Source organism: Leptodactylus fuscus, chromosome 7 (genome assembly GCF_031893055.1).
Source record: "Leptodactylus fuscus isolate aLepFus1 chromosome 7, aLepFus1.hap2, whole genome shotgun sequence".
Lineage (NCBI taxonomy): Eukaryota > Metazoa > Chordata > Amphibia > Anura > Leptodactylidae > Leptodactylus > Leptodactylus fuscus.
This window is the reverse complement of record NC_134271.1, coordinates 2,527,775-2,548,099: the sequence shown is the minus strand read 5'-3', so window position 1 is coordinate 2,548,099 and position 20,325 is coordinate 2,527,775. Positions and strand designations below refer to the sequence as shown.

At 45.8% G+C, this 20,325-nt stretch overlaps 1 protein-coding gene across 1 annotated transcript in view; it reads right to left on the bottom strand.

Moving 5' to 3' along the window:
• The window catches only part of CHST1 (carbohydrate sulfotransferase 1), a 39,954-nt gene extending 23,335 nt beyond the window's left edge, over positions 1–16,619 (bottom strand). Inside the window, exon 1 of the mRNA XM_075280783.1 lies at positions 16,355–16,619. The gene's annotated coding sequence lies outside the window, so the exon portion shown is untranslated. The remainder of the gene's footprint in view (positions 1–16,354) is intronic.
• Positions 16,620–20,325: the final 3,706 nt, after the last annotated feature.

Genomic DNA, 20,325 nt, shown 5'->3' with positions numbered 1-20,325 from the left:
ACCTCCTACAGTTTTATTCAGACACAGAAATCATTGGGCCCCATCACAACATCACAAGTCGAAATCATTCCAAATATGACACGGAAGCCGGAGCTCGTCTGCAGGGGGCGTCTCCGGGGCTCTTCTTTATTCTATTATATACTCATCTGCTGCTAATGTTGTCATTACATGGTTAATGACTTTCTGATGTGGGGGAGGGGTCATAAATCTCAGCAAATAGAAAAAGGGGGGAGGAGTTAGGGTACTTGGACTGACAGACATCAAAAGAGATCCAAATAGTGTGTGAGACCCCTGCCCCTCCCCCCACCACCGCCCCGGGCCTCAGAGTAGTTGCTATTTTAGGCATTTCTTGTGCAGTCTGAACACGCCCTAACCAATGACCCCCTGTATATTGTCCGGTCGCAGCGACTCCCTTAACGTGCCTGTAATTTGGTTCAGAACTCAAATATCTCATAAATTTAATTCATTAGAAAGGCCGCAACGCACAACATAACCACTAGGTGGCCGCACATAGAATCACCTCTGAGACAACAGTGCGAAACAACATTGTCTTGAGAAGCCGATCATCAGGTGTCCGATATCTGGACCAGAGGAAGAGTATGGAAGGGTTCAGAGGTCATACAGGGCACAGAGGTCATACAGGGTAGAGAGGTCATACAGGGCACAGAGGTCATACAGGGCACAGGTCAATCATAGAGTTATGAGGGTCACTGTGATTGGGCCGTCCTGGCATTATAAGACGCATCCCACAGAGGCCCCCCCTACTAATGTTCCCCCAGGTAGGCACGCCCGCGCCCGCACTGAATCTCCCATCCATCACCGTTACGATTTACGACCTTGGACTTGTCATCTGATCCGTTGTTGCGTTCCGGCTTTTACAGTTTATTTATTACGGTCGTATTTGGGTAATTTGCTAATTTCCTGTTTTTGCGATTCATTAAGTCCATATAATTTGCACCGGCTCAATTAGATCTACGTGTGCACAGGCGCGGCGTCACCTGCACCCCCGGCCCTGCTGCCTACGGCTCCGGAATATTCCATAATTAGCTGCGGATCCGAAGATTCATCAAGATAACAAGAAGTCAGCGATGGAAGAAAAGCGGGAAAATAACGAAGATCCGAATCACAAGGAAGGCGACGATGGAGGGGCTCAGTGATGGGGGGGGGGAGGGGGGGCATTTATACTGAGGGGGACCCTGACCATGATTAACCCCATCACCCCCATATCAGAATATCAGATTGTTACTGGATATAGACAATAAACAATTCACTATTTTATCTTATTTGTGCTCTTAGTGATTAACCCCTTACTGACACATTTTTCGATTTTTGCTTTCGATCCCCCCGCCTTTCCATTTTGACTCAGCCGCAACTTCAGTAATCTCTGCAACAGTGCTGACGCTACGGAAATACTACTGAAGACCACAAGGACCGGGGGCATCAATACCTGACGCTCCGACAGACCCCATATGAGACGTTCCTATAATTACTGTGTTACATATTGTTACATGTTATTACTCTTATAGTTACTGTATTACATATTGTTAGTATCCTATAGCTGTTACATGTTATTAGTATAGTTATTATATTACCTTATTGTTACATATTATTAGTATTGTATCAGTACCGGACGTTCCTATAGTTACTGTATCCCATATTGTTAGTATTCTATAGCTATTATATTACATTATTAGTATTGTATAGTTACTGTATCACATATTGTTACATATTATCACTCTCTTATAGTTACTTTGTTACTTATTTTTCCATATTTGGAGTATTTGATAGTTCTTGGATTCCTTATATAATGTGATACTTTTACTCTTATAGGAGTTTCTTACTCTTTACAATAAATATTGGTTTCCTTCCGTTATTCCGCAGGTTATCACCCCCCAGCGGTTTATGACGGAGTCGGATTTGTACGTTTGGATTTCTCTGCAGACTTTATATCTCCGATATTATCACACTACTAAATCTCGAATAATCTTCTGTAATCCTCCGTAAACTGCATCTCCCTTATAAGGGCAAACTGTGACACTTACCGAATCTTACCAAGCTCGGTGGGGGGAGGTCCTTGGTGTGTATTACTATGTACTAGGCAGAGGGACCACCCGATTACTGACACATAGGAAAGACCCCGGGAAATCTGGTGGAAACATTGGGAGATTCGGGAGATTTGAGGAGATTTGGAGAGATTCGGGGAGATTTGGGGAGATTCGGGGAGATTCGGGGAGATTCGGAGAGATTCAGGGAGATTTGGAGAGATTTGGGGAGATTCGGGGAGATTTGGGGAGATTCGGGGAGATTCGGAGAGATTCGGGGAGATTCGGGGAGATTTGGGGAGATTCGGGGAGATTTGGGGAGATTCGAGAGAGATTCAGGGAGATTCAGAGAGATTCAGGGAGATTTGGGAAGATTCGGAGATTTGGAGAGATTCGGCGAGATTTGGGGAGATTCGGGGAGATTCGGAGAGATTCGGGGAGATTCGGAGAGATTCAGGGAGATTCGGAGAGATTTGGGGAGATTCGGGGAGATTTGGGGAGATTTGGAGATTTGGAGAGATTCGGGGAGATTCAGAGAGATTTGGAGAGATTCGGGGAGATTTGGGGAGATTTGGAGATTTGGAGAGATTCGGGGAGATTCAGAGAGATTTGGAGAGATTCGGGGAGATTTGGGAAGATTTGGAGATTTGGAGAGATTCGGGGAGATTCGGGGAGATTCGGGGAGATTTGGGGAGATTTGGAGAGATTCGGGGAGATTCGGGGAGATTTGGGGAGATTTGGAGAGATTCGGGGAGATTCGGGGAGATTTGGAGAGATTCGGGGAGATTCGGGGAGATTCGGGGAGATTTACCAAGATTTTGTAAGAATCATTTTACCCTAACATTGTAAGTGGACATAAAGCTGCCGGGCCGAGGCCTCCGAATCCTTCTATCCTTGACCACCACTCTATAGACGTCTTCTATCCCAGACCATCACATCTCCTAAGACGACCCCTCCTGAGGTCACCACACCCAAGACCACACCTCTGACTATGTGCCAGACCACACTCTCTGGAGTCCCTTTATCCCAAACTATAACACCCCAGACCCCCTGCAGCCCCCACCCAGCACACCCTCCGCTGACTAGACCTCAGTGTATATACTGCAGCCTCCCATCTCTTCGGTCCCTTCAGACCCCCCCAGGTATCTCCATCTCCATTTCCTCCATTGCACATAACAATCTTAGTTTTTCGCCAGGCCACGCCCTGTCCAAGAACAAGCACAACAAGGTTCAAGGAGTCACTTCAGCCAGTTTTTGGACATTTAATGTCCCACCAATATTCTAGTAGTGCAGTTTGTTCCATCCCGGCTTTGATATCTCTATATATTGACCCCTTCAATATGACATGTGATCAGCAGTCTGACAATCAGTCCAGAGCTCGCCCTCTTGTGTAGACCAGGTGTCAGTCTCTCCTGTGTGCAGAACTTCCTGTGAAGTACAGGATTACACCATCACCGATCAGATACCTCCTGGCTGTGCTCAGTCCCCTCCACATAGTTCCTCAGTATGTATAGAGAGATCTCATGTCTGCCTTCACTAAGGGCCCAGTGTGATGGGCAGTGATAATAGATGAGTCCCTAGAGTGTCAGCTGCCCCTGTGTGCAGAATCTCCAGTGTATTCTGCAAGCTTCGACTACTTCTTCTGCCTCCTGCTTTTAAGAGGATGAGGAGAAACCTATTCCAAGCAGGAGTAAAGGGAAACAGGGTGAAGCAGCATCACATAGGACACAATGTGACCGTGCACTTAGGGCTCTGAAGTTCTATCCCGCTGATCTATCATTTGCTGCCCCAAAAACTGACTGAACCCCCGCTCTCCGGAAAAGATTGGGGAAATTGGCAGCACTGGCGGCCACTGTATCAGAAAGGGAAGAAGGAACAGACACCCTATAATGTCACATCAGCTAGGTCCGGTGTCCTATAATATCAGTCTCTGCTGTGCTATTGGGGCCATTCTGGGGCCCCTTTAATTCCGTCATCTCCTAGACTTACAACATCTTGGTCTTGTGATATCAGGACATTGTGGCCACGTCTTTGTGTCTATGAATACTTGTATAGTGTGGGAAAGATCTGCACTCACGGCTGCTCTTGCGTTACTTTGGCATTGTGTTGCGGTCCGTTCCCTTCTGTGCAGCTTGTTGGATTTGGTTCCCAGGTCTGTTTGTTAGAGGTCATTACTACCGCACCGACGCTCCCTCGTCCCTTCACCGTCGTCGGGGGAACTATTTTACTCCGCCAGGAATGTGATCTATAAAATAGTCCCGTCCTTGTGTCATTTACCAAAAGGGTTTCCAATGGCAAACTCGTTACATCACCGCGGGCGGGCGAGCGAGCGGGCGAGAGCGCGGGCAACACTGCCAACCATTAGATCATTAGACGCTAATTACAGCTCTGAAGTTACTTTATACTGTAATGACATCTTCAGAAATATAAAACAACCGCTCATTACCCTCATTAATAATGCGCAGACACCGCCACGTCCTACAAGATCCTCCAAGATGGTCATAAGAAATGGAGCTGATCAGTAAAGAGCAGGGAGAAGACAAGAGCAAGACGACCAAGGAGGCCAATGTGCCCGAGCTCTGACTACGTCAACCAATGGCCCCATTAATGGACGGGTCACACCATAGACCTCATATACACAGAGGTCTAAGCCGGAGCTCTACTTTAGGGTTTCTGTGGCTTCAACTGGTGTTTAGTTGGTTTCATCTTCCATTATTGTCTGGGCCCAACAAGGTTTCTCCTGTCCTCCAAACCTGTCCTCCCGAACTGCTAACCTGACCTGACCTCCATACTTGTCCTCCAGACCACCACTGGTTACCAATGCTTTAGATAACGTCTCTCCTATTTTGTAGGTTTGTCGATGGATATGACATAAATAGGATCTGTCTCCATGAAACTCAAAAGCAACTTTGCATTGAACTCTATGAAATTTATGAATAAAATGACAAATTGGTGTCAAAGAGGTCCCAACATTATGTGGTGCTATCATCGCTGGATGGACAATGTCAGAATGTGTAGAGACAACCCCAAATATCTATAGGAGATAGAGAGATAGATAGATAGATAGATAGATAGATAGATAGATAGATAGATAGGAGATAGATAGATAGATAGGAGATAGATAGATAGATAGATAGATAGATAGATAGATAGGAGATAGATAGATAGATAGATAGGAGATAGATAGATAGATAGGAGATAGATAGATAGATAGATAGGAGATAGATAGATAGATAGATAGATAGATAGATAGATAGATAGATAGATAGATAGATAGATAGGAGATAGATAGATAGATAGATAGATAGATAGGAGATAGATAGATAGATAGATAGATAGATAGATAGATAGATAGATAGGAGATAGATAGATAGATAGATAGATAGATAGATAGATAGGAGATAGATAGATAGATAGATAGATAGATAGGAGATAGATAGATAGATAGATAGATAGATAGATAGGAGATAGATAGATAGATAGATAGATAGATAGATAGATAGGAGATAGATAGATAGATAGATAGATAGAGAGGAGATAGATAGATAGATAGATAGATAGATAGATAGATAGATAGATAGATAGGAGATAGATAGATAATAGATAGATGATAGATACGTCACGTCGCTCTCCTGGTATATACTACGCGCTTTCCGCGGCTCTGACTTCTCGGTTTTACTCACCGGAGGAGATAAAGTGAACATTTCAAATAAAACTGTCTGAACCTCTAGTGAGATAGAAACCTCGCCTCGCCACGTCGAAATATTGATTTCACACTTGGGTACAGACGGAGCGGAGTGTGAAGCTCTTATCAAGCCCTCGTGTATTATTTGGGCCCAGGATGAGGTTCTGCTCCCCGATCCCTGTGCCGGGGGTGCGGCCTCTTATCATATACCCGGCGGCGCTATAATAGATGAGATCTCACGGATATTCTTCTGTTACTTCTCTCATTTATACACCAAGGTCTTTTCTTAATGATTTTTTCTTGGGGGTCTGAGCGGAATAATAAGAGCTTGTGATAGATATCTTGTGCTGCCCTTCACCTTGTCAGGGGGGCGTGTCAGAATGTGCAGGGACACGCCCACTCATCGTAACACCCAAATCACGATTTATTAAGAAATTCCTAGAAGGGATTAAACAATCGGCTCCAGATTTGTAATATTTTGGGGAATATAAGAATTTACTAAATCAGACATGTCAGGAAATTGGAGAAATCTTCTTTAAAGGGAGTTATCCCCAAACCCAATGTATCACCGCACCCCACAGACAGATCAGTTCGGGTCACGTGAATCATACGGTGCTTTCCCCTTGTGAATCGGCGCCTCCATTGCTGAGATATCACCAAGTCTTTGGAGGACCACGGAGGCGGCCATTGCTCCAGGAGCTCATTTGCATATTATAAAAACCGCAATATCTCAGCGGCAGAAGCAGCGACCGACACGGGGAAAAGACCGTTATATTCAGGTGACCCTAACCGATCTATCTGTGGGGTGGGGTGATATGTTTGTTTGGGTGCCGCACCCCCTTTAAGTGCCCCTCCTCCAGTATCTGTCACTCCTCTATGTATCAGCCTTAGAGCTCATGTATATAGCAGAGACCATAGATACTGCACATACCGCCACCTGGTGCTCTGCCATACGCTCCATTATTGAGGTCCTCCCTGTAATCTGGCCTCTGATGGGACTTGGCACGTCTAGACCAGTTTCTTCTATAGCTGCCACCACTTTCTATCTCTTCACAGCTGTGTGCACAGAGCACTAGTTTTGCTCCAATGTATCAGTCGCCCCAGGACGGGTTTTGACCTCCTTGTAGGATCCAACATGATCTCTCTATTACCTGCTCAGTAAATCCCCCCCTCGCCCCTAAGCCGCTCCGTCCCTCTGATCACCACATTCTCTGCCTAGTCCCGATCCCGGCGGGGTGACGATCCCTACTATTACTATCAGCTACCTTTGTATTATGTCCGTGATCCTGATGGATTGTATTCTTCTAATTGCCTGTGCTCAGATGTAGCAGAGCTGACTGTGTCAGGTGCAGCAGAGACGTGACGTCCTGAGGGCACAATTTGGGAATTGGAGGTAAAAGTAACTAAATTCCAGAGATATCAGGACATAGCACAGAGCCTGTGTGGTTGCAGATTCTGCGGCTTGGTGATTCCTCCAGATCAGGGGTCCGGCCCACCTCTAATATAACACACTGCACCAAGAGCAGGTGGCCGGGGCCGCGGAGCCCATCTGTTATGTCAAGAAGTCGTCTGCTTAATCCAGAGCTGGAGCCGACTGTCAGGAGTGGCCGCAAATAAGAGTCCAGATGTAGCAGAGCTGAAGAAGTGCTACAAACCAATAATGACAATCTCAGCTCTGCTACATCAGACTAGTAGTGGAGGATGGAGATAGAGTGGAGGATGGAGATGTAGTGGAGGACGGAGATGTAGTAGAGGTTGGAGATAGAGTGGAGGATGGAGATAGAGTGGAGGACGGAGATAGAGTGGAGGACGGAGATATAGTGGAGGATGGAGATAGAGTGGAGGATGGAGATGTAGTGGAGGACGGAGATGTAGTAGAGGTTGGAGATAGAGTGGAGGATGGAGATAGAGTGGAGGACGGAGATAGAGTGGAGGACGGAGATATAGTGGAGGATGGAGATAGAGTGGAGGACGGAGATATAGTGGAGGATGGAGATATAGTGGAGAACGGAGATGTAGTGGAGGATGGAGATAGAGTGGAGGACGGAGATGTAGTGGAGGTTGGAGATAGAGTAGAGGATGGAGATAGAGTGGAGGATGGGGATAGAGTGGAGGATGGAGATATAGTGGAGGATGGAGATATAGTGGAGGATGGAGATAGAGTGGAGGATGGAGATAGAGTGGAGGATGGAGATAGAGTGGAGGACGGAGATAGAGTGGAGGATGGAGATAGAGTGGAGGATGGAGTTAGAGTGGAGGTTGGAGATAGAGTGGAGGATGGAGATAGAGTGGAGGTTGGAGATAGAGTGGAGGATGGAGTTAGAGTGGAGGATGAAGATAGAGTGGAGGATGGAGATGTAGTGGAGGATGGAGATATAGTGGAGAACGGAGATGTAGTGGAGGACGGAGATATAGTGGAGGATGGAGATAGAGTGGAGGACGGAGATGTAGTGGAGGTTGGAGATAGAGTAGAGGATGGAGATAGAGTGGAGGATGGGGATAGAGTGGAGGATGGAGATATAGTGGAGGATGGAGATATAGTGGAGGATGGAGATATAGTGGAGGATGGAGATAAAGTGGAGGACGGAGATGTAGTGGAGGATGGAGATAGAGTGGAGGATGGAGATAGAGTGGAGGATGGAGATGTAGTGGAGGACGGAGATAGAGTGGAGGACGGAGATAGAGTGGAGGACGGAGATGGAGTGGAGGATGGAGATAGAGTGGAGGATGGAGATAGAGTGGAGGATGGAGATAGAGTGGAGGATGGAGATAGAGTGGAGGATGGAGATAGAGTGGAGGATGGAGTTAGAGTGGAGGTTGGAGATAGAGTGGAGGATGTAGATAGAGTGGAGGTTGGAGATAGAGTGGAGGATGGAGATGTAGTGGAAGATGGAGATATAGTGGAGAACGGAGATGTAGTGGAGGATGGAGATAGAGTGGAGGACGGAGATGTAGTGGAGGTTGGAGATAGAGTAGAGGATGGAGATAGAGTGGAGGATGGGGATAGAGTGGAGGATGGAGATATAGTGGAGGATGGAGATATAGTGGAGGATGGAGATAGAGTGGAGGATGGAGATAGAGTGGAGGATGGAGATGTAGTGGAGGACGGAGATAGAGTGGAGGACGGAGATAGAGTGGAGGACGGAGATGGAGTGGAGGATGGAGATAGAGTGGAGGATGGAGATAGAGTGGAGGATGGAGATGTAGTGGAGGACTGAGATGTAGTGGAGGATGGAGATAGAGTGGAGGATGGAGATGTAGTGGAGGACTGAGATGTAGTGGAGGATGGAGATAGAGTGGAGGATGGAGATAGAGTGGAGGACGGAGATAGAGTGGAGGATGGAGATAGAGTGGAGGACGGAGATAGAGTGGAGGATGGAGATAGAGTGGAGGATGGAGTTAGAGTGGAGGTTGGAGATAGAGTGGAGGATGTAGATAGAGTGGAGGTTGGAGATAGAGTGGAGGATGGAGTTAGAGTGGAGGATGAAGATAGAGTGGAGGATGGAGATAGAGTGGAGGTTGGAGATAGAGTGGAGGATGGAGATAGAGTGGAGGTTGGAGATAGAGTGGAGGATGGAGATAGAGTGGAGGTTGGAGATAGAGTGGAGGTTGGAGATAGAGTGGAGGATGGAGATACAGTGGAGGATGGAGATAGAGTGGAGGACGGAGATAGAGTGGAGGTTGGAGATAGAGTGGAGTACGGAGATAGAGTGGAGGTTGGAGATAGAGTGGAGGATGGAGATAGAGTGGAGGATGGAGATAGAGTGGAGGACGGAGATAGAGTGGAGGTTGGAGATAGAGTGCAGTCATCAGTAATGTTTATCACTTAATGTGATTTGTCTTTATTACTCTCTCACCACCAATACATTGGCCGGTCAGAGGGTAAATAGCAGAGAATAAATGTGATGAAGGGGGGCAGGGCTACACCAAGACATGGGGGTACCACCAGGAAAAGTGGGGGAATCTCCAAATGTTAAGTTAAGATAGATAGATAGATAGGAGATAGATAGATAGATAGATAGATAGATAGATAGATAGATAGGAGATAGATAGATAGATAGATAGATAGATAGATAGATAGATAGGAGAGATAGATAGATAGATAGATAGATAGATAGATAGATAGATAGATAGATAGGAGATAGATAGATAGATAGATAGATAGATAGATAGATAGATAGGAGATAGATAGATGATAGATAGATAGATAGATAGATAGATAGATAGATAGATAGGAGATAGATAGATGATAGATAGATAGATAGATAGATAGATAGATAGATAGGAGATAGATAGATAGATAGATAGATAGATAGATAGATAGATAGATAGGAGATAGATAGATGATAGATAGATAGATAGATAGATAGATAGATGATAGATAGATAGATAGATAGATAGATAGATAGATAGGAGATAGATAGATAGATAGATAGATAGATAGATAGGAGATAGATAGATAGATAGATAGATAGATAGGAGATAGATAGATAGGAGATAGATAGATAGATAGATAGATAGGAGATAGATAGATAGATAGATAGATAGATAGATAGGAGATTGATAGATAGATAGATAGATAGATAGATAGATAGATAGATAGGAGATAGATAGATAGGAGAGATAGATAGATAGATAGATAGATAGATAGATGATAGATAGATAGATAGATAGATAGATAGATAGGAGATAGATAGATGATAGATAGATAGATAGATAGATAGATAGATAGATAGATAGATAGGAGATAGATAGATGATAGATAGATAGATAGATAGATAGGAGATAGATAGATAGATAGATAGATAGGAGATAGATAGATGATAGATAGATAGATAGATAGATAGATAGATAGATAGATAGATAGGAGATAGATAGATGATAGATAGATAGATAGATAGATAGATAGATAGGAGATAGATAGATAGATAGATAGATAGATAGATAGATAGATAGGAGATAGATAGATAGATAGATAGATAGATAGATAGGAGATAGATAGATAGGAGATAGATAGATAGATAGATAGATAGATAGATAGGAGATTGATAGATAGATAGATAGATAGATAGATAGATAGATAGGAGATAGATAGATAGATAGATAGATAGGAGATAGATAGATAGATAGATAGATAGATAGATAGATAGATAGGAGATAGATAGATAGGAGATAGATAGATAGATAGATAGATAGGAGATAGATAGATAGATAGATAGATAGATAGATAGATAGATAGATAGATAGGAGATTGATAGATAGATAGATAGATAGATAGATAGATAGGAGATAGATAGATAGATAGATAGATAGATAGATAGATAGATAGGAGATAGATAGATAGATAGATAGATAGATAGATAGGAGATAGATAGATAGGAGATAGATAGATAGATAGATAGATAGATAGGAGATAGATAGATAGATAGATAGATAGATAGATAGATAGGAGATAGATAGATAGATAGATAGATAGATAGATAAATAGATAGGAGATAGATAGATAGATAGATAGATAGATAGATAAATAGATAGGAGATAGATAGATAGATAGATAGATAGATAGATAGATAGATAGGAGATAGATAGATAGATAGATAGATAGATAGGAGATAGGTAGATAGATAGATAGATAGATAGATAGGAGATAGATAGATATATAGATAGATAGATAGATAGATAGATAGGAGATAGGTAGATAGATAGATAGATAGATAGATAGATAGAGAGAGAGAGAGAGAGATAGATAGATAGATAGATAGATAGATAGATAGATAGATAGATAGGAGATAGATAGATATATAGATAGATAGATAGATAGATAGATAGATAGATAGATAGATAGAGAGTTAGGAGATAGATAGATAGATAGATAGATAGGAGATAGATAGATAGATAGATAGATAGATAGATAGATAGATAGGCGATAGATAGATTAGATAGATAGATAGATAGATAGATAGGAGATAGATAGATAGGAGATAGATAGATAGATAGATAGATAGATAGATAGGAGATAGATAGATAGATAGATAGATAGATAGATAGGAGATAGATAGATAGATAGATAGATAGATAGGAGATAGATAGATGGATAGGAGATAGATAGATAGATAGATAGATAGAAGATAGATAAATAGATAGATAGATAGATAGATAGATAGGAGATAGATAGATAGATAGATAGATAGATAGATAGGAGATAGATAGATAGATAGATAGATAGGAGATAGATAGTGTCACGGAGCAAAGGTATACGTCTTCCTCCGGATGGTCTTTTGAATCAACAGGGACGCAAGAGGTCGGGAGACAACAGCAATTTATTGTAATCCACAAAGTTAGTAGCCGGCGGCGGTCACATCAACCGTAATAACAATAAGTCCACAGAAGTCACAACTCAATGATAGCTTTGGTTCCTTGGTCCTGTAACTAAATCCTGGCTCTCTTCAGAGCTGTTCACAGGCCGGCTAACACATACTAACTGCAGCTACAACTATATACTAAAACTGTTACACCTATATCTGTGGGTGGGAAGGGCTGAGTCACAGATCCTTCCCCCCTCACCTATACCAAGGAGAGCAGACTCCCTGTCTACTATGGACAATGCACCATCCAACATTTTCTTGGAGACACTGATCAGATTATCTCCACCCATTGTCCTCACTGGTCCTCACTAGTTAGAGGTATTTGCATACAATGTGCTAACACACTAGACCCGAATCAGCCAACTACACACTGATGTTTACAACAGGTTAGAGAATACATTCCACATGAAATATATATTACACATGGCCTATAGTATAGACTCTAACCATCCCGTGACAACCCCTCCCCCTCTCAAAACATGTGCATGACACAATTGGCCTACACAGGTAAATTGGGGAATGCACATCAGTCTCTATAGCTCATATGTCCTCCTGCCGGGATAACCCATCCGCGTTCTGGTGTTGGCTCCCTCGGCGGTACTGAATGGTAAAGTTGTAGGGTTGAAGGGCCAGACTCCACCTCAACAGTCGTCCATTGTCCCCAGAGACTCTCTGCAGCCAAGTGAGGGGGTTGTGGTCGGTAACTACGGTGAACTCCCGACCATACAGGTACGGCTGTAACTTCTTGAGGGCCCAAACTACTGCCAAGCATTCCTTCTCTATAGTGGCATATGCTACTTCCCGGTCCTGCAGCTTCCGGCTGAGGTAGGCAATGGGGTGCTCCTCCCCCGCGGCATTTACTTGGCTGAGGACGGCTCCCAGTCCATATGTGGAGGCGTCTGTCTGAACAATAAACCTTCGTTTATAATCCGGGGCAGCAAGGACAGGTGAGCAGGCAAGGGCGTCCTTCAGTTGGTTAAAAGCTCTGTCGCAGGCCGGGGTCCAGCTCACCACTCTGGGCAGGTTCTTCTTCGTCAGGTCTGTCAGGGGCTTGGCCACGGAGCTGAAGTTAGAGACAAATTTTCGGTAATAACTAGCAGTACCTAAGAACGCCATGACCTGTTTCTTGGTCTGTGGAATGGGCCAGTCTCTAATAGCCTGTATCTTAGCGGGCTCTGGTCGCAGTTTTCCCCCTCCCACTCTATGTCCCAAGTATTGCACCTCGCCCAGACCTATCTGGCATTTGTCTGGTCTAATTGTCAGGCCAGCCTCCTGTATCCGATCTAGAACAGCCTCGACATGATGCAAGTGGTCCTCCCACGTGTGGCTAAAGATTGCGATATCATCCAAGTAAGCACAGGCAAAGTCTCTGCATCCTTGAAGTAGCTGGTCCACCATCCTCTGGAAGGCTGAATCCCATAGACCCCTGGAGGTGGAACAGATGTGTCATTCATGGAGTCATCTGGAAATGGGGCCAAACTTTCTGTCCTAGGAGTGGTTCCCAGGTAGTGAATAGGCCGGGATGCCACGGTGGCCCGTGCCCCCATGTTAACAGGGCAACTAGCTTGCAAATGTCCAGGCCGCCCGCACCCAAAACATCTGCGCTCTAGCATTCTTCCAGTAGGTCGTTGTCTAGGGACAGGGTTGTTCATAGCTGGAGGCCGATGGGCTGGGGCAGGGGTAGAGGGGGAATTGTAATCCTGAGGCCGGGCACGAAAGGTGGTTGGCTGGCTGAAGGGTGTCTGGCGGACTGTGGTAGTTTTCCGCTCCTCTGCAAACAACCTCTTCCACTGCGGCTTGATGGTCAGGCCCTCATCTGCAAGAGAAGCAGCTTGCTCAACTGTGGCTGGGTTCCGTTCCAGCACCCACTCACGGATCTCAGCGGGGCACTGGGAAAAGAACTGTTCCTTAAGTATGACTTGGAGGATCTTATCGACTGTGACAGCCTCCTCTCCTTCTAGCCAGCGCTTGCATGCTTGCTTCAACTTGTGGGCGAACATGTGGAAGGAGCTTCCCCCATTGTAAGACAAAGAGCGGAACTGAACTCGGTAGGTCTCTGGAGTGACTGCATAATACTTCTGCACCGCTCTTTTAATGGCCTCATAGTCCCGCTGATCACTAGGGTCCATGGCTCTGAGAGCTTCCGCAGCCCCATCTCGTAGGTGCCCCACCAGATACCGGACCCAATCCTTCTCTGGGACTTCCATCAGGCGGCACTGGTGTTCGAAGTCCTGAAAATATCCATCAACATCCCCAGCCGCTTCATCAAAGGTCTTGAAGTGTTTATGGGAGACATATGGTGGTTCTCTCACTGTTGGGCTGGGGGTCGACGTTTGATTATAATTCCGCGTAGTTATCTCAGCCATTCGCATTTCATGCGCCATTCTTTCCTTTTCATGCGCCATTCTCTGTTCCTCCTTCTCCGTTTCCTGAGCCCTCTGTAATGCTCTACTCCTTTGCTCTGCAGTTGCTCCTAGCCCCAGCACTGCCAATTCCTCCTCATACAAAACAACCCATCTGCTCTTTTGGGTCTGTACCTGCCACTCCTGTATCTCTACTGTCTCCTGGGGGCAGCCCTCCTCATGGTCGCTTTGCAGGGTCATCTCCTCCAGTGCCTCGATCAGTTGCTCTTTCGTTCTTCCCTGGTAACTCAGGTTTAGTTCCCGGGCCCTTACTTGTAGACTTGCCATAGTCCAGTTCCTGTATTCTGAGGTTGTGGCTCCATTAATCGCTGGGCTGCTGTAGTCCATCTCGCTATCCGCTGTTGATCCCACCACTGCCAACCAGTTGTCACGGAGCAAAGGTATACGTCTTCCTCCGGATGGTCTTTTGAATCAACAGGGACGCAAGAGGTCGGGAGACAACAGCAATTTATTGTAATCCACAAAGTTAGTAGCCGGCGGCGGTCACATCAACCGTAATAACAATAAGTCCACAGAAGTCACAATCCAATGATAGCTTTGGTTCCTTGGTCCTGTAACTAAATTCTGGCTCTCTGCAGAGCTGTGCACAGGCCGGCTAACACATACTAACTCCAGCTACAACTATATACTAAAACTGTTACTTCCTATATCTGTGGGTGGGAAGGGCTGAGTCACAGATCCTTCCCCCCTCACCTATACCAAGGAGAGCAGACTCCCTGTCTACTATGGACAATGCACCATCCAACATCTTCTTGGAGACACTGATCAGATTATCTCCACCCATTGTCCTCACTGGTCCTCACTAGTTAGAGGGATTTGCATACAATGTGTTAACACACTAGACCCGAATCAGCCAACTACACACTGATGTTTACAACAGGTTAGAGAATACATTCCACATGAAATATATATTACACATGGCCTATAGTATAGACTCTAACCATCCCGTGACAGATAGATAGATAGATAGATAGATAGATAGATAGATAGATAGATGGATAGGAGATAGATAGATAGATAGATAGATAGATAGATAGATAGATAGATAGAAGATAGATAAATAGATAGATAGATAGATAGATAGATAGATAGGAGATAGATAGATAGATAGATAGATAGGAGATAGATAGATAGATAGATAGATAGATAGATAGAAGATAGATAAATAGATAGATAGATAGATAGATAGATAGATAGGAGATAGATAGATAGATAGATAGATAGGAGATAGATAGATAGATAGATAGATAGGAGATAGATAGATAGATAGATAGGAGATAGATAGATAGATAGATAGATAGATAGATAGATAGATAGATAGATAGATGATAGATAGAAGATAGATAAATAGATAGATAGATAGATAGATAGATAGATAGATATATAGATAGATAGATAGATAGATAGATAGATAGATAGATAGATAGGAGATAGATAAATAGATAGATAGATAGGAGATAGATAGATAGATAGCTAGATAGGAGATAGATAGATAGATAGATAGATAGATAGATAGATAGATAGATAGATAGATAGGAGATAGATAGATAGATAGATAGATAGATAGGAGATAGATAGATAGATACATAGATAGATAGATAGATAGATAGATAGATAGATATTAGACGCCTTACTCTAGATTTTGACTTCTTTCCCTCATTCCATAGATATAATATAATGGGCGGACTCTTTGGTTGACTCTCTCACCTTGTTGCTTCTCTTCTAGACCCTTCTTCTGGATTCTCTATCTGCCCCAGTGACCTAAGAAGCCACCAAGTGTCCCCTCCTGATGTCCCACCCCGGGAGCTGCTGAGCGCACAGGGACTGCAGTCCACTTACCTTCCCAGGCTTTGGTGCAGGATTCTGGGGGGACTGGACCGGGGGATCCTCACTGAGCTTGCAGCAAATTCCGTGGCAGCTTCTTGGGATTGTTCCCGGTGTGGTGGGCGCTGGACCCCCAGCCTGTTACTCTCATCTCATCCATCCTGGAGGTTCTCGCTCCCTTGTTGAATATGTTGGGAATCTTCTGCTCCAGTCAAGTGTCAGGGAGACCCCCTCCCCCAGTATGGCTCCGGGTATCCACTGCAAATCCCAGAGCGCCTTGTGATGGGGCTGAGGCGGCAGCAGACGGGTGCAGGAGGGAGCCCAGATCTCACTGCAGTCCTGGTGCTGCTGCTGCTGACATAGATGTGCAGCTCCTTCCAGGGCTCACAGATATTACAGCTACAGCAGGAGCAGCTGAGAGAGAAAGGAGACAGGAGGGAGGGAGCGGGGAGGGAGCAACATCAGCCAGGGAAAGGAGAGAGGAGGGAAGGGAGAAAGTGTCACATGGAGGGATGGCCAAGGAGCGAGGTGTGAGGGAGAAGAGGTGGCCAAAAGTACAGACCAGGAGCGCTGGAGACTGCAACAAAAACAGCCGGGTCTGGACCTGACAAAAGATTTCACCAGGTTCCCAAATTGTGGACTCTCAAACATTCGGCTGCTCTGACGCCCCTGACTGGTCCTGAGTGACCAAAACGTAGTCTAAGGAATCATAAATGGGGTTGTCGGGTCTTGTAGGACACTGAGGGGCGGCTAAGACGGGTGATGATCCACCAGACCCAGCATATCAGCCTGACCCTGCAGATAGATAGGTTACTGTCACCAGAACCAGCATATCACCCCAGCCCTGCAGATAGATAGGTTACTGTCACCAGAACCAGCATATCACCCCAGCCCTGCAGATAGATAGGTTACTGTCACCATACCCCAGCATATCACTCCAGCCCTGCAGATAGATAGGTTACTGTCACCAGAACCAGCATATCACTCCAGCCCTGCAGATAGATAGGTTACTGTCACCAGAACCAGCATATCACCCCAGCCCTGCAGATAGATAGGTTACTGTCACCAGAACCAGCATATCACCCCAGCCCTGCAGATAGATAGGTTACTGTCACCAGAACCAGCATATCACCCCAGCCCTGCAGACAGATAGGTTACTGTCACCAGAACCAGCATATCACCCCAGCCCTGCAGATAGATAGGTTACTGTCACCAGAACCAGTATATCACCCCAGCCCCGCAGATAGATAGGTTAATGTCACCAGAACCAGCATATCACCCCAGCCGTGCAGATAGATAGGTTAATGTCACCAGAACCTGCATATCACCCCAGCCCCGCAGATAGATAGGTTAATGTCACCAGAACCTGCATATCACCCCAGCCCTGCAGATAGATAGGTTACTGTCACCAGAACCAGCATATCACCCCAGTCCTGCAGATAGATAGGTTACTGTCACCAGTACCAGCATATCACCCCAGCCCTGCAGATAGATAGGTTACTGTCACCAGAACCAGCATATCACCCCAGCCCTGCAGATAGATAGGTTACTGTCACCAGACCCAGCATATCACCCCAGCCCTGCAGATAGATAGGTTACTGTCACCAGACCCAGCATATCACCCCAGCCCTGCAGATAGATAGGTTACTGTCACCAGACCCAGCATATCACCCCAGCCCTGCAGATAGATAGGTTACTGTCACCAGAACCAGCATATCACCCCAGCCCTGCAGATAGATAGGTTACTGTCACCAGAACCAGCATATCACCCCAGCCCTGCAGATAGATAGGTTACTATCACCAGAACCAGCATATCTCCCCAGCCCTGCAGATAGATAGGTTACTGTCACCAGAACCAGCATATCACTCCAGCCCTGCAGATAGATAGGTTACTGTCACCAGAACCAGCATATCACCCCAGCCCTGCAGATAGATAGGTTACTGTCACCAGAACCAGCATATCACCCCAGCCCTGCAGATAGATAGGTTACTGTCACCAGAACCAGCATATCACCCCAGCCCTGCAGACAGATAGGTTACTGTCACCAGAACCAGCATATCACCCCAGCCCTGCAGATAGATAGGTTACTGTCACCAGAACCAGTATATCACCCCAGCCCCGCAGATAGATAGGTTAATGTCACCAGAACCAGCATATCACCCCAGCCGTGCAGATAGATAGGTTAATGTCACCAGAACCTGCATATCACCCCAGCCCCGCAGATAGATAGGTTAATGTCACCAGAACCTGCATATCACCCCAGCCCTGCAGATAGATAGGTTACTGTCACCAGAACCAGCATATCACCCCAGTCCTGCAGATAGATAGGTTACTGTCACCAGTACCAGCATATCACCCCAGCCCTGCAGATAGATAGGTTACTGTCACCAGAACCAGCATATCACCCCAGCCCTGCAGATAGATAGGTTACTGTCACCAGACCCAGCATATCACCCCAGCCCTGCAGATAGATAGGTTACTGTCACCAGACCCAGCATATCACCCCAGCCCTGCAGATAGATAGGTTACTGTCACCAGACCCAGCATATCACCCCAGCCCTGCAGATAGATAGGTTACTGTCACCAGAACCAGCATATCACCCCAGTCCTGCAGATAGATAGGTTACTGTCACCAGACCCAGCATATCCCCCCAGCCCTGCAGATAGATAGGTTACTGTCACCATACCCCAGCATATCACTCCAGTCCTGCAGATAGATAGGTTACTGTCACCAGAACCAGTATATCACTCCAGCCCTGCAGATAGATAGGTTACTGTCACCAGACCCAGCATATCACCCCAGCCCTGCAGATAGATAGGTTACTGTCACCAGAACCATCATATCACCCCAGCCCTGCAGATAGATAGGTTACTGTCACCAGAACCAGCATATCACCCCAGCCCTGCAGATAGATAGGTTACTGTCACCAGACCCAGCATATCACCCCAGCCCCGCAGATAGATAGGTTACTGTCACCAGAACCAGCATATCCCCTCAGCCCTGCAGATAGATAGGTTACTGTCACCAGACCCAGCATATCACCCCAGCCCTGCAGATAGATAGGTTACTGTCACCAGAACCAGCATATCACCCCAGCCCTGCAGATAGAAAGGTTACTGTCACCAGAACCAGCATATCACCCCAGCCCTGCAGATAGATAGGTTACTGTCACCAGAACCAGTATATCACCCCAGCCCTGCAGATAGATAGGTTACTGTCACCATACCCCAGCATATCACCCCAGCCCTGCAGATAGATAGGTTACTGTCACCAGACCCAGCATATCACCCCAGCCCTGTAGATAGATAGGTTACTGTCACCAGAACCAGCATATCACTCCAGCCCTGCAGATAGATAGGTTACTGTCACCAGAACCAACATATCACCCCAGCCCTGCAGATAGATAGGTTACTGTCACCAGACCCAGCATATCACTCCAGCCCTGCAGATAGATAGGTTACTGTCACCAGTACCAGCATATCACCCCAGCCCTGCAGATAGATAGGTTACTGTCACCAGAACCAGCATATCACTCCAGCCCTGCAGATAGATAGTTTACTGTCACCAGAACCAGCATATCACTCCAGCCCTGCAGATAGATAGGTTACTGTCACCAGAACCAACATATCACCCCAGCCCTGCAGATAGATAGGTTACTGTCACCAGACCCAGCATATCACCCCAGCCCTGCAGATAGATAGGTTACTGTCACCAGTACCAGCACATCACCCCAGCCCTGCAGATAGATAGGTTACTGTCACCAGAACCAGCATATCACCCCAGCCCTGCAGATAGATAGGTTACTGTCACCATACCCCAGCATATCACTCCAGCCCTGCAGATAGATAGGTTACTGTCACCAGAACCAGCATATCACTCCAGCCCTGCAGATAGATAGGTTACTGTCACCAGAACCAGCATATCACCCCAGCCCTGCAGATAGATAGGTTACTGTCACCAGAACCAGCATATCACCCCAGCCCT